Source organism: Nyctereutes procyonoides, unplaced genomic scaffold, assembly GCF_905146905.1.
Source record: "Nyctereutes procyonoides isolate TBG_1078 unplaced genomic scaffold, NYPRO_anot_genome, whole genome shotgun sequence".
Taxonomy (NCBI): domain Eukaryota; kingdom Metazoa; phylum Chordata; class Mammalia; order Carnivora; family Canidae; genus Nyctereutes; species Nyctereutes procyonoides.
The window spans coordinates 3,911,535-3,926,608 of NW_026575135.1; the positions used below are offsets into that span (position 1 = coordinate 3,911,535).

The 15,074-nt window shown below is 41.5% G+C and overlaps 1 protein-coding gene across 2 annotated transcripts in view; it reads left to right on the forward strand.

Annotated features, from left to right (window-relative positions):
* ASTN2 (astrotactin 2) overlaps positions 1-15,074 on the forward strand; it is a 227,695-nt gene that overhangs the window by 23,531 nt on the left and 189,090 nt on the right. The window lies entirely within an intron of this gene.

Consider the following 15,074-nt stretch of genomic DNA (forward strand, 5'->3'; position numbering starts at 1 on the left):
CTGCCCCTGCACACCGAAGCTCCCCAGACCCAAACCCAATCTGCTCCCGGCTTGGGGGGCGGGGGGGGGGCGGTGCACAGTGTGACCCGGTGGGAGGCCTGAGGCCTAGGGCCGCTGAGCACCTGTGCGCCCTTCCGTAGTGCCAGGCTGAGCACCTGCTCCTGCAGGTGACCGCGCGGTGCGGTAGCCTGGCCCGGAGCTGGAACTCCCACTTAGATCCGGGACACTGCACAAGGATAACACAACAAGCAGAAATAAGAGCCAAACTATCAGCACTCAGTGTGCAGCCGAGGCTAAGCACTTCCCATGCACAGTCCCTTAATTCCCATAACCTCCCTGTTTAGATACGCAGCACACGCTCAGGTGGTTCCGCAGCAAGGCCTGGAGGCTAAAGAGCAGCCTGGGACCCTAAGATTAGATGAGAATCCACCCTGATTATCTTGTTTCACCTCTCGGTGGCCCATTTCCTTATTTCTAAATGGAGATGATAAGGTTTGCTATGATGATTAGCTAAGATTATGAATACATAGTGGTTTGCACTTAACAGTATTTTTTTTTTAATTGTGATTCTTAACACTTTTCAGATTGCTGATTCCAGAAGCCCCCCAGCACCCAGCATTTCAGATATTAAGGACAATGAGGGTCTGGATTGATATACTTATGACATACTTTGAACAGGCCTGGGGGCTCCAGATGCTTGAAAGAACTCTGGGGGCTATTTACTTATTTTTTTAATATTTAAAAAGATTTTTTTTACTCATTCATGAGAGACACACAGAAAGAGGCAGAGACGCAGGCAGAGGGAGAAGCAGGCGCCCTGCAGGGAGCTCGATGTGGGCCTGGATCCCAGGATCCTGGGGTAACACTCTGAGCCAAAGGCAGGTGCTCCACCACGGAGCCACCCTGGCGTCCCTCTGGGGGCTATTTAGACCTCAAGGATATATTTGCAGTCCATGACCAGCCAGGATTTGACTAGATCAACCAGGAATAAGTTGAGTCAGGAGTGGGCTAAACAGGGAGCCCAGCTGGGCTGGGGACTGAAGGGCCCTGGGGCAGATTTTGCTCAAAATTGGCAGCCAGCCAGTGGGTGCAAACAGAACCCTGTAGGGCCAAGGGAGGAGGAATGCTTGCCTCTGTTAGCACAGTGCCCAGCACAGAAGAGTTGCTGAGTAAGTGAGTCAGACTCAGAAATGTGACTTGAAGGAAATTGCATTTCCTGTCTGATTTCCGCTTATTCTAGCTACAAGATAACTCAAAGGGGTCAATTAAGTAACAGGGGACCATTTTTTTGAACACCAGCAATATACCATGCACTTCATAGTGTCACATGTCAAAAATTAATCCCCTCAGCAATGATTCAAATAGATATTGGTAGCCTCATCTTACAAAGAGGAATCAGACTCAGCAGGACAAGAGAGCTCGGCTACCTCCTTAGCCTCCCAGGAAGTGGGAGGGCCGAGGTACCTGGACCACGTAGGCCCACGGACGTGCTCCGAACCACCATCTGAAGACTACTCACATTTTATGACACCAGTTATCTATTTTATTGAGTAGGGTTTGTTTATAAGGACCCAAAGAGGAGGAGAGATGACGATGTTTAGCAACTGAAGGAATATGGGGCAAATCCCGGCCGCTAGGACCATGGAGCATGAGCCTGTCAAGGTAGTGACACGCAATGAGCTCTTCTGAGCAGCACTGCCAGAGAACAGCAGGAATCGCCTTCTGCCCTGAATTTCTTTCATGTTGGAGACCCAGAGTGGCCGGTTTCACCAGACTGGCAAGAAACCTTTCTGGACAGGGACCCTGGGTACTTCTAGCAAGTCCCTGTCTTGCAGGTTGGGAAGATGGGAGGGTTATTGTCAAATAGCTTCTTCCCGAGCTTAAGATCCTACTTACACCCTCTCCTCAGACCGGATGGGGAGATACCACTCTGTGTGCTGAAAACCACAGTTCCCACCCCCCAGAACCCAGCATCTCAATTCAGTACTCATCGTATTTTTATACCCGTGTTTCCCTACTCCCAGAGAGGAGCCTGGTGATGTGCCTCTCACGGTCTGAGGATGTCGAACAAGCATGCCTTTAAAGAACAATGAATAATAGTGAAGGGGAATATAAGGGAAGGGAGAAGAAATGTGTGGGAGATATCAGAAAGGGACACAGAACATAAAGACTTCTAACTCTGGGAAATGAACTAGGGGTGGTGGAAGGGGAGGAGGGCGGGGGGTGGGGGTGAATGGGTGACGGGCACAGAGGGGGACACTTGACGGGATGAGCACTGGGTGTTATTCTGTATGTTGGTAAATTGAACACCAATAAAAATTAATTTATAAAAAAAAATAAAATAAAATTCTAGTGGCCTGACACATTAAAAAAAAAAATAAAGAACAATGACGAAAGACCCTTTCTTCTCTTTAAAAAAAAAAAAAGTTTGTTTGACTGTCTTTTTTTTTTTTTTAGTGTTTAAATTACTTACCAGTTAAATTAATTACTACTCTTCCCACAAAAATCACAGAGTAAAATAAATACCCCGGGAAAAGGCACTCATTTTAATTCCGTGGCTTTGCCTACTCTGGCACAATATTAGCATTCCTCATACATAGACATTTTTAAAAATACTCTTTGTGGAGTACTTTAAATACTCTTTATTCAGCATTTTAACATAACCTCCCCCCCCCCACTTAACGTTAAGCTCTACCTGGATCGGTTTCCTAGGACTGTCATAACAAAGTATCACGAAGTGGGTGGCTTAACACAGGAGAAATTTATTTCTTTCGCAGTTCTGGAGGCGAGATGTCTGAGATCAAGGTATCAGTGTGACCAGGTTTTCTCTGAAGTGTCTAAGGGAGGAGGATCCTTCCTTTCCTTTTCCAGCTCCTGCTGGCTACAGGCATCCCTTGGCTTGTGGTAGCAACTCCAGTGTCTGCCTCTATCTCCTCGTGGTCAGTTTCTGTCTCTGTGTCTCCACCGTCACACGCCATTCTCCTCAATGGATGTGTCAGTGTTTTCTTTTAAGGGCAACAGTCACAGTAGATTAAGTGTGACCGTTATCTTAGCCAATTACATCTACAAGGACCCTATTTCCAAATAAAGTCACATTCTGATGTACAGGATGTCAACCTTTTGGGGGGACACAGTTCAACCAATAGCATCACCCTATGAGATACACACTATTTTCTCCATTTCCTAAGATTTCTAGTTTAACCTCTCTCTCCCTTTTTTCTTAAAGATGAGAATAATAGGAGCTAACTCACAGGATTAGGGGCAGGGGCAAAATGAAAGATATTAGATGTTAAGCCTTCACATTTTAGGATGTTATCTGACATGTAGTAATGTTCATGTTACAGCACTTATTATTAATAATAAGAAGTTAGTTTGCTTGTTGAGTCCACAATTGTGTAGCAGGAAGGGAAAGGGCTTGTGGAAACCCAAGACCTGGAAAGTTATTGTGAGGAAAAGATGAAAAGATGATTTGAAGCAAAGCTTGGTAACTTGTTGCAACTGACAAGCTGTAGAACCTTGGAGAATTCACTTAGCCTTTGCTGTACATTACTTTCTACCTCTGCCAAATGAGAGGAAAAAGAATATTGTGAATTTTGGATGACTTAACAGAGCTCAAGTTTTCAGAGCACTGCCTGGTAGGGAGTGTTCTGCGAATGTTAGCTCTTGTCATTATTATCATTACCGTGATTTATACTATTCTTGACAAAATCTTTTCCTTTTTTCCTCTTGCTAGCAATGAATTCTGAGGCAGATGAGGAATTTTTGCTTATAGAGTATAAGGGAGAAAAATGGAAGGAATTAAAACCAATACTTCCTAACCAAGTTTGTTTGAGTCTAGAGGTTTAAAATTGCTAAAATTTCCATGAAATGAAATAATAAAATTATATCCATCTATCGTTATTACTTATGTTTAAACTGAATAATAAATTACCCCAAAGTGTTGTGGTTTAAAACAACACACATTTCTTTTCATTTTTTTAAAATTTAAACTTAATTTAGTTAAGGTATATTATCAGTTTCAGGAGCAGAATTTAGTGATTCATCAGTTGCATACAACACCCAGTGCTCTCCTTGGGACTCCTGGGTGGCTCAGTGGTGGAGCACCTACCTGCCTTGGGCTCAGGTCGTGATCCTGGGGTCCTGGAATCGAGTCCCACATCTGGCTCCCCACAGGAAGCCTGCTTCTCCCTCTGCCTGTGTCTCTGCCTCTCTCTCTGTGTCTCTCATGAATAAATAAGTAAAATCTTTTTTTTTAAAGTGCCCTCCTTAATGCCCATCACCCAGTTACCCCATCCACCCAGCCTCCTCCCCTCCAGCAACCTTCAGTTTGTTTCATAGAGCTAAGAGTCTCTCTTATGGTTTGCCTCCTTTTGTGTTTTCATCCTACTTCTTCCTTCCCTTCCCCTATGTTCGTGAAACAAAACCAACAAAGCAACATACATTCTTATTTCACAGACTCTGAGAGTCAGGAATCTGAGCACAGCTTAGGTGGATCCTCTACTTCATGGTTTCTCGTAGGACTCCAATTAGCTGTCAGCCAGAGCTGGAAATTTGACGGGGAAAGGATCCATTTCCAAGATCATTTATATAGTTGATGGCAGGATTCAGCTCTTTAAGGGTTTTTGGACCGATGGCCTCCGTTTCTTGCTGCCTTTTGGCTAGAGACTTCCAGTAGTTCCCTGACATGTGATCCACTCCCTGAGAGCCTGTTTCATCAAAGCAAGAGAGAGTCTGAGCAAAGCAGAAGTCACAGTGTTTTGTAACCTAATCACAGCAGTGATATCCCTTATTGCCATATTCTATTGGTTGAAAGCAAGTTACTCAAAATGAGATACTGGAAGTTAAGCATTTACATTTTAGGATGTTGCCCGACATGTAGTGATGTTTACTTTAGTGCACTCATTATTAAGTTACTCAAGTGGAAGAGATTCTAACAGGCCATGCAGATCACTCCAGACCATTTTAGAGGCTCCATCGCTCCCACCTGCCTTTTGTCTTCCACTCTTTCCTTTTCTCCTTCTTCAATCTCTTATCCTGTTTATGTATCCCTCTATCCACCATCTCTCTATCTGTCATTAGCCTACTTTCTGCCGAAACTGACTCTGATCTACATATGCCATACTCAATATTCGTGCATTTCTTAGTCTGACCTTCACTCAGGACATGGTAATGCTCAATACGTATTTGAATTCAATTTAAATATACGGCATAAAAAAGCATAGAAAAGGAGTCAACTTTCTCCATCACTTTAATATAACCATTATGTTGGTTATATTCATCTAAGTGTAAACATTTACATGGTTCTCCTTTAATATATTCATGCATACTTATGACCAAGTTGGGCATCCAACAAATGTTTTTCTAATAAATACAAGTTTTTCTATTTACTTAATATAGGAAAATGTTTGATATCAGTTTTTCCCCCAGTCTTCGTAGTCAAACTGGCTACATGAAACATTGTCAGATTGACAGGCCTTTGTTGAACATTTAACCATCACAAATAAGGCTGCATACATGTTATTGTGCGGGGAGGAATTTTTTCTTAATTTTCTTGAACTGATATGGAGACAGCTGGTTCAGAGTTTTGAAACCTTATTTTAATATCATACACATTTCTGTGCATTGGCCAGATCCACTTTCTAATATTTTCAACTAGTGTGTATAGTCAAAGGTCGGCAGTAATCAAACACTGACTGAGTTGGAGCTTGATAAATGTCCGTAGCATTTGAAGGCTTGCCCAGAGAACATTCCCTGTGTAGCGCCATCAACCTCAACTCAACCCAATGTTAAGAGAGGGTTGCTGAAAAATTTCCCATAGGCCTTATTTCTACAAAGTCCCCATCTCCATCTCAACCCTGTTGCATATTTCCTGTTATCAGAGCTCCGGGATTTCTTTCACCTTTCTCTTTATGGTGTCTACCATGGTCCACTTCATACATCCATATCGGCAAGACTGGGTGGCAGTAGACAAAGAGACAGTCTCCTTTCCCCAAAATCCTCCCCCATCTCACGTCACTGCTAACCATTATTCTAATTTATTCTTACAAAAGTAGGAACCTCTAAGTGCTATTTAAAAGAAAAATTTAAACATAATACAAGTGAAAATGCACTTAGAAGAGAGCATCTAAACATTACATACTGTAGATGTGAAAAATTACTCCTCATTCTACTCCCCAGCAATAATTGCCTTTACTGATTTTGTGTAATCCTCTGGCAGCCCTCTTTTTCTCTGTGTTTTATTGAGAAAAGTACATATGCAAGGAGAGAAAATGGTAGAGTAGATCCCTGTGCGCCCATCACCCTGCAATAATTGTTGTCAATAGTTTGCTGATTTTGTTTCAGCTCTCCCTCACCCCCAATTTGTTTTTTGTTGCTGAAGTCTTTTAAAGTAAATCCCAGGTATCCTATCATTCCTCCTTTAAATACCTCAGTATGCATCTCTAACAGACAATTATTTTTCAGCATAATCTCTCAGCATCATTATCACATCTAGCAGTTCATATTCGAGCATCCTCAACTGCTTCAAAATATATCTATTTTTTAGTAGGTATCTTTAAATAAGGATCAAAATGTCTACATGTCATATTAGGTGTTCTTTGGTCTGTTAATAGTCACACCTATTACACCCATGCCATTGTTTGTTGAAAACATTGACTCATATGTTCTTTAGAATTGTCTACTTCACAGATTTAGGTAATGGCTCCCTCTTTGTGTTAATTTGTTCTTTTTCCTAGGGATTCATCACTTTTTTTTTTTTTTGGTCCCATGGACCTATCTTGTATTATGATGAAGACTGTAGACCCACTTATATCAGAATAATGTTTTAAAATTCATAAAGTTAAATTCTGAAGAAAGAAATTGCATCAAGATATAGTTATCAAAATATTGAAGAAACATATCTGTAGTGTAAGATATGTACTACTTTATTAATGACCAGATGTAGTGGAGAGTCTATTAACTGTTATAATTGCTAAGTAGTATTGAATGTAAGTATTTAGAAATATTTGTAACAACTGTAATGTGATAAAAATACATGTGAATTTGTGTCAAAGTCATAGGAAATCATACACTACTATAGTTTGTTGCCTGCATTCATAATTTAGGGAAATGCGAAATTGCTTTTACAGGATACTTAAAATAAAGGTGTATTTTTTCCCCTATACAAGTCACAGACCTTTGAATCTTATCCACAGGTCCAATGAACATCAGCACACAGGCCACTGTGTGCTTCCTCTGGCACCTTATCAAAGGTACTTCATTGTCTGATTTACTACTTTCAGTGATACCAGGTTTGATCAGCAGGTCAGGTGGTATAAGTCTGATCACTGATTAGACATTTTCCCATCAGCCTTTCTCCGAATGGTCTTAGGCTTCATTGATGATAGCTGTCTAGATCTCTTGTTTTATTAGAGCTTGCAAGATGGCATTTTTTTTAATTCTTTCATTCTTTCTCCCTGCAACATCGCCCTAAAAAAAGGTAGTTACCCTGAAAGCCAGGTCATAGGATTAAAGCTTGATTAATACTTGATTCTTTTATCAATTTTCAGATAATGATCTAGTTTCCTAGCTGTCCCCAGTGGTGATCAGTGGGCTTTGTTTGCTTTTTGGTTGTAGTTTTGGCTTTGGTATTGGTTTGAAGTACATTGTGAATTACAGGAAACTTATTTATTTGATCTATTTCAATCAATCGCAGCCATTATTCTCTTTGATGTTCAGTTTATTCAATGTTAGGCCAGTGTGAGCCCCTCTAGATTGGCTTCTATGTCCTTTTGAAATGACCACATTAGTCGTTGGCAGATCTCTCTTTTTGGCACAGCAAGATGTCCCAGGCTCAGCTTGCACCATACCTATTTCAGAGTTGGAATAAGGAATTTTTCCAAGAATCTTTTGTTTCTTTTAGCGGGATATGGTATTTCAAAACAAGAGTCTAGGCATTAAGAAAATTATGGCTATTAGGTTACCATTATTTCTAGGTCTTTTCAGTGGAGAACACTATGAAATATCTATTTTTTAAAAGATAAAAATGAACTATAAGTTTATTTCTGGTTGGCATTTCAGTGTACAGAATTTTTCTCACCTTTTTTGATTTTATACCTGAAGTGATTACCTCTTACACTTATAATGTTAGTTCCTAATGATGGTAAGGGAATGGCTTATTTGCTATAGCCCACAATCTATACCTAATAGTTTCAAAATAACCATATCAATATTACAGCTAGCAATAAATCCTTTATATTTAATTTAAGATTTATTTGCACTTTTTTTTCCTTTGGAATATTTCTCACTACACAAATACAATCAAAATATTGCATTTGCATTTTAAAGCCACTTAAAATAATTATTTTCTCTCTGTGGTTATGCCAATATATTGATATATAGCTAGGTTTTTTTCAATTTACATATAACTTACAGATTGTTTTTGTATTTTTTGATTAAAAAATACATAATAGTTTTATGTGATTCCAAACTAAAACTTACAAAGAAGACACACTCAAACAACTTTGGCTTCTGTCCTTGTCTCCTTGACCCTATTTCCTTGCTCCCTCTGTGGTCAACTTTTTTTTTTTTTTTTTTTTTTACTTTTGGTTAATTGTTTTAGTGTTGCTTAGTGAAAAATTCTATCTACCTGATATATAGATCATATGTACATTATATAGAAATCTTTATATAATGTGTGTGTGTGTGTGTATATATATGTGTATATATATATTTGTTTCTTGTACAAACGAAAGCACTATAACATTGCTCTGCACACAGCTTTTTCCATTTAATAAAATACATTTGTGATTACTGTATTACATATAAAGATTGTCCTAATTTCTTTTTAAATAGAGACTCCACTGTGTAGATGCACCATAATTTTTCAACCAATTACCTATTGATTGTCCATAGATTCTTATTTTAAGGTTTTTATTGCTAATCACTATGATGTAATGGGCAGAAGTAACAGAAATTGCACTTTAAATGCTCAGAAATTATAACTGTCTAGCTCTGAATTGCCAGTAGTCTAGCAGATTGGAGCTTAAGATCCTGGAAGTGCTTAGAAGTAGAAAAGGTCCAAATGGCATGAGGTCCAGTTCACCCCAACCCCTGATTTCACTTCTGTGAGCTTCCATTTCTTCATCCTTAAAATGTGGTAAGGGAGGGTGCGTGGGTTAAGAATCAGACTCTTGACCTCAGCTCTTGAGTTCAGATCTCTGGGTTGTGAGTTCAAGCCCTGTATTAGAACAATTAAAATAAATGCATGAATGAATAAATGAATAAATAAGCAATGATAAGGAAACCTGCTTCTCACTATTGCCAGGGTTTGTTCAGACCACAGGAGACAGTGTATGCAAAGCAAATAGCAGAACACCTGACCTGTAATATGCCCCCGTAAAATCATAGCTATCATTAATATTAATTTTACTGATTTCCTCAGCAATAAGGCAGGGAGTCCCTCATGGGTCTTAGTCCTTTATTTTTATTTTATTTTATTTTTTTGATGGGTGGACGCATTAGTCCCTCTCTCTACCCCTAGCAGCACAGCTAAAGGGAGGAGGGATGCTAATTGGAGAAGTAAGTCACTTTGAATCTGTTCTCCCAAAGTATTGCCTGTTGGCATGTTTAAAGATGATCTTTTAACCTAAGTATTAAGATTTCAGTGGAAATAAAGAGTTAGAAGGGTGACAACAAGACTGGAGCCTCCTAGGAAGTGGCCAGAGAGTAGAAGTTTGTTTCCTGATAGCTCTTCACACCAAAGCCTCCAACTGACTCCACCTAGGGTCCCACCCTCCTTGATGATCAAATCTGGCAACCTCCCACTGGCCCCAGGGTGGCCTGTTGTGCCTTGTTGGCTTGCTGTACTGTGTCAGGATCATGCCCAAGCAGGATGATCTGGGAGTCTCCATTTGAAGCAGTTTATTAGCATCCCCGAGACCTCCAATTCCCTAAGCCCTGTTCTGGAATGATTCCCTCTGAGCATTTCATCCTTGACCCCTAGGCTAAGAAGCTACTGGAAGAAGAAGAAAGGAATTGAGGAAAAACTAACTTTGGAATACTTCCTTGAGGAGATCAATTCTAAGCAGACTTTTGAAGAAAGAGGGAGAATGGGATCCCAGTAGAGGAAGGCAGGCCTCCTATTAACGATACTTCTGTGATCCATAGGACAGAAAACGGGCTTTGTATTTATCCTGAAAACCTACCGGACTTTGGCTTCAGTCTTTCACCCTCCAGAACCTCTGTTTCCTCACATGTAAGATATAATTATAAAAATTGTAATACTCCTAGTTCAAAGCACTGTTTATGAGGAGACAGTGAGATTCATAATGTCTTGTACTTGACGAAGAAGACTAGGAGCTCAGGAAATACAAATTCCCTTTCCAGCTTTTCCCTTTTTTCAAGGACTTATCCCATCACATCTTAAAAATAAAACTAGATTGAGGCACCTGGTAGCTCAATCGGTTAAGTGTCCCATTCTTGATTTCAGCTCAGGTCATGATCTCAGGGTTGTGAGATGGAGCCCCATGTCAGGCTTCACTCTGGGCTTGGACTCTGCTTGGGATTCTCTGTCTCTCCTTCTGCCCCTCTCCCTGCTACCTTTCTTTCTCTACTAAATAAATAAATAAAAAAATAAAAAAAATAAAAAACCTTGGTTGTTATAATTACAGAAAGAACTGAAATTTCTTGGCTGGCATGGGCATTACATTATCTCAAATTCTAAGAACTTTGTGTTGTCGGGGATACTAGCCTTACTTTACACATAATAGAGCTTATCAGAGCCTCAGCTTGTGCATGGTTATATGCAGTGCCTCCGCTAGCCCATAAGTTAGCTTTTGTGTAAATTAGGAAATAGGACTCTTCCATTTGGAGTCAATCCTGTGGGCATGAGCATGACCAGTGGGGCTGAGGCTGCCCACTTGCCCCCTTGCCCCCTTGCCTTGTCACCATCATGCAATACACAACTTGTAGAGATGTACTCAGACGCCCTGGTCTCATGATCAAATTCTGCCTTAGATTGGTCTTACATTCAGACCACATCCTTCCCAGTGTTATCTGGGAGTTCATTTCTACCTGATTCCTGGAGGATCCCACCCCACTGATTATCTTTTCTCTCTGCCTTATCTCCAGTCTCTCCCCTCTCCTTCTCTTCTGGTGTTTCCTTCCTCGCTGATACGCTCAATCACATCTCTACACTTGGGTATCACTAGGATTGGAACAAATCATTGCTCATAATTTCATCCCCCTGGCCCCCCACCAGTGCCTAGCTCCAAACCTGGCACTGAATAGGCCTTCTAAGCAAAGTCTTGCTGGTAACCCTCATAGTCATTACACTAGGCTTCCTTTTATCATAGCCAAGCCTTTACTGTCATACCTACTGTCCTCAGAACCTAGCAAGTTGCTTTGCGCACAGTAATCATTCTTTGGCATAAAGCAAAATTTTTCCCAAGAGCAATCATCTTAAGCAGGCACTAGAGGGCAGCAGGAGATCACACATGGCTTTTTTTTTTTTTTTTTTTTTTTTCCAGCTTCTCCTGTCTGGCCACAGCCCACCTTAGCTCACTAGAGTCAGGAATACATGATGAGCTTCTAGGCTGACTGTTAACCTTAACAATAAGAGGGATACAAGTCTGGAAGGGGGCGAGGGAGCCTGGGTACACCTTTGTCTGCGGGAAGGCCCACTTTTGGGTCCTCTCAACTATACTGGGATTCTTCACTGTGCCCATTACTTTCTTTAGGACAAATAGCACAGCAGAGCCGTGCAGGTATTTTAGCACTTAAAAAATAAATGTGAAGAATCCTAATTTGCAAACAAACCAACAAATGATATTAGCCACTGCTGTGGGATACTGGGCGGCATCCAGGGGTCCCACTCCCTGCTGTGCAGAGAGTATGGCTTTCCTTATATTTAACTGCTTACTCAGAGATTTAACCGCTTTCACTCAGAATAGGTAAGGTTATACTATCACTTATAAGGTTATAGTACATTATGCTGAGCCTCAGTCTCCTCATCTGTAAAAGGGGGCAATGATTCCTACTTTGTAGTGTGATAAAGAGAACCTTATGAGATGATAGGTGTAAATCAGCTCAAGCTGCATCTCCTATCTGACGCTCAGAACAATTAATGAGGAATTAGTCTCCCCATTTTACAAATGAGGAAACCAAGGTTGGAGAGGTAGTGACTTGCCCGGAAGGATCCTGAATCAGGTGTTCTTAACTCAGTGACTTTGGACTTAAGTTTTCAATTCTACCTTCGTCTACTGAATCATCTACCTTTGTCTACTGTGTTCCCCTAGGTAGGAAGTGGGTAGTTTAAACAGAAATTCCTGACACAGTGGTTAAATCGCTAGCAGATAACAAGGGAAGATTTTTGCAGATCCAGACTCGCACGAGAACTGAGTAATGCTGAGGTAAAGACCAAGGGCTGGAACAAACGACTCTGATGATGCTCTGGACACCCTAGAATTTGTAAATTCCTCATTGGGTTCTGTTTCTCATTGATCCACCAAATACTCCAAGATGTAGGTACCAACATTATCAACATTTTTACACATGAGAAAATGGAGCCTCTGAGAGGTTAAGTGACCTGTCCGAGGTCACCCACCTGGAAATGGAAGAGGTGGATTCAAACCCAGGCAGGTCACTGTGCTGTGGCTGCCCCTCTGCAATTGGGCTTATTACTTGTGTATTTTGGGAAGAAGCTGTGAATTAGGTTAGATCGGGAGATCAGTCATCCCAGGATTTGGCAGTTTTGTAGACCTGTCTTCTTTTTAGAGTCTTCACTGAGGCCTTTTCTTCCGTTTTGTAGATATGTCCTCATGGGTGCAGGCGCACACCCATGCATGCTTATCTTTTACTGAGACACATAAACCTCATCAGAAGCCACCTGAGAATGCCCCCACAATTCCTGGGGTCAGGAGCTCCCCTAGTTAGTTGGTTAATCTTAGCATGACCTGGCAGGTAGTGGGCAGGCTTGAGTACCGCAGCGAGGGTGTCCAAATAACATCAAGTCTGTAACTACAGGGCTGCATCTGATGCTTAGGACGACAAATGCTATATCGGGATGGGAAGCCGCCTAGATTTAACAGAGCTGTCCCATAATGGAACTGGAGGCCTAAAGACGTAATGAGTTTTATATCATTAAAAGTTTCCTAAAAGAAGTTAGAGGATGGTTTGGTGGTGAATGAAACATTACACGGGATTCCTGACTTGACCTTTAAAATGCCTATTGCCCGTGAGATGCCTTAGCCCATGGAAAAGGAGTGAGGGAGCCTGCAAGTGTTGTCTGGGAGTGACAGGAACAGAGAAGGCCCGAGTCCCTGCAAAGGAGACAACTCACTGTGCAAGGGTGAGACTTGGTGCTACAAGCTATCATTTGTATGTCAATAAAGTAAGGTTAAGACCATCTGCCTTTGGGGCTATGGTGATAAACTGAGATGTTGAGTTTGAAGTCTCATGAGTGTTATAGGAATGGAATGGATTAAAGGGAAAGAGGCTCATGTTCATCTGTTCCTTTATTCAGATACGTACCTGCAAACCATCGACACTACGTTAGATAGTGAACTCTGTGCTGGGGTGCAGATGATCACTAAAACAGGCCATGGTCCTCCCTTTAATGGAACTCACAGTCTAGTTGGGGGGGCAGATATTCATTGAACTAGCACATTAAGTAAAATTAAAAACATGATAAGCACTATGATGGTGATGTAAATGTTTCAGTTGATGATACAAATTGAAAGTAATCACCGTGAATTTATGTGTTCAAGAATACACATGTGAGTTGGTTGGTGAATCTATGTACATGTGAGAGTATATATATGTGAGTTGATTCCCATGATCCTTCTTAATGTATTCAGGGGGATAATCTTCCTCTGCTCCTAGATGATGAGGTTAGCAGGGCACATCTAATCTATTTTCACTTTTATGGACTAGACCGTGATAGACATTGTCACTTGCTAACATCGTTTCCAGCCAGGAATTATGTCCAGTCCAAGAATTTTAATCACATCTCTAAATCTGACTAATCAAGTCTCCTCGCCCTCCCCAGTGGTGGGGCATGAAGAGGGTGGGACAAGATTGCCCTTCATTCTGTTTTTCTACCTCGCATTTCTTTTTTCCTCTCCCTCCATTATAAAACAGAGGGAGGGAGAAGTGGTAAGGATTAGGAAGGTCATCCTTGCTGTGGTCCCCTTATATCTGTCTTTGTTTTCCACTCCTGCCAGTTTTTAAAGCTAGCCAAAAGTGGGGGGCTTTTCAAAGGCTCTTCCCAAGGCTTAGGATGTTGCAGTTTCTCCTTGCCTGGTTGCCAGCGATCGATCCCCTTCCACCTATGTTTCTCTGGGGGCCTACCACATAGGGATTTTCAGTGGGGGGCACCCCTCAATCTTTGTTAGAATTCCTTTTGGGTAGGACTGGAAGTGTTCTAGCTGCCTCTTTTTCCTGTGTGACTCACACCTGGTCCAAGGGAAACACTGGAGCGTTTTTCACACCATACAGCTTCCCCTGTTCTGCTGCCACAGGCCACTAGAGCTTTTGCAGGTGGAATAGGACCCTAGTCCACTATCTCCTCAGCGGTGGGGAACACACAGAAAGTTCTCCAAGAGGCACTCTTTTTTAAAAATTTTTTTATTGGAGTTCAATTTGCCAACATTTAGCATAACACCCAGTGCTCATCCCACCAAGTGCCCCCCTCAGTGCCCATCACCAGGTCACCCCAACCCCCCGCCCACCTCCCTTTCCACTACCCCTTGTTCATTTCTCTGAGTTAGGTGTCTCCAAGAGGCACTCTTGAGGCTTCTTCTTACAGAACAGGATTAGAAGATAGCATGCTTTACATGTCTCACCTGGGGCGCTGGAAACTCTAAACATTAGGTAACAGCCTGTCTCAAACAAATCTCTCCTAAATCCCTCCTGCCTACTTTCTGACCTTGTTTTATTTCCTTGTACTGGCTGAGGTTCCTGAAGTTATGAAACGAGTTAGGATTCATCTCCTTTGTACGTTCTGCATATTGGGGCTTGGTTTGGGGATTTCATCTCTATTCTATCTTGGTGCCTCAATGGAAATTTCAGTTGTAACATCCTGTTACAACAGCAGC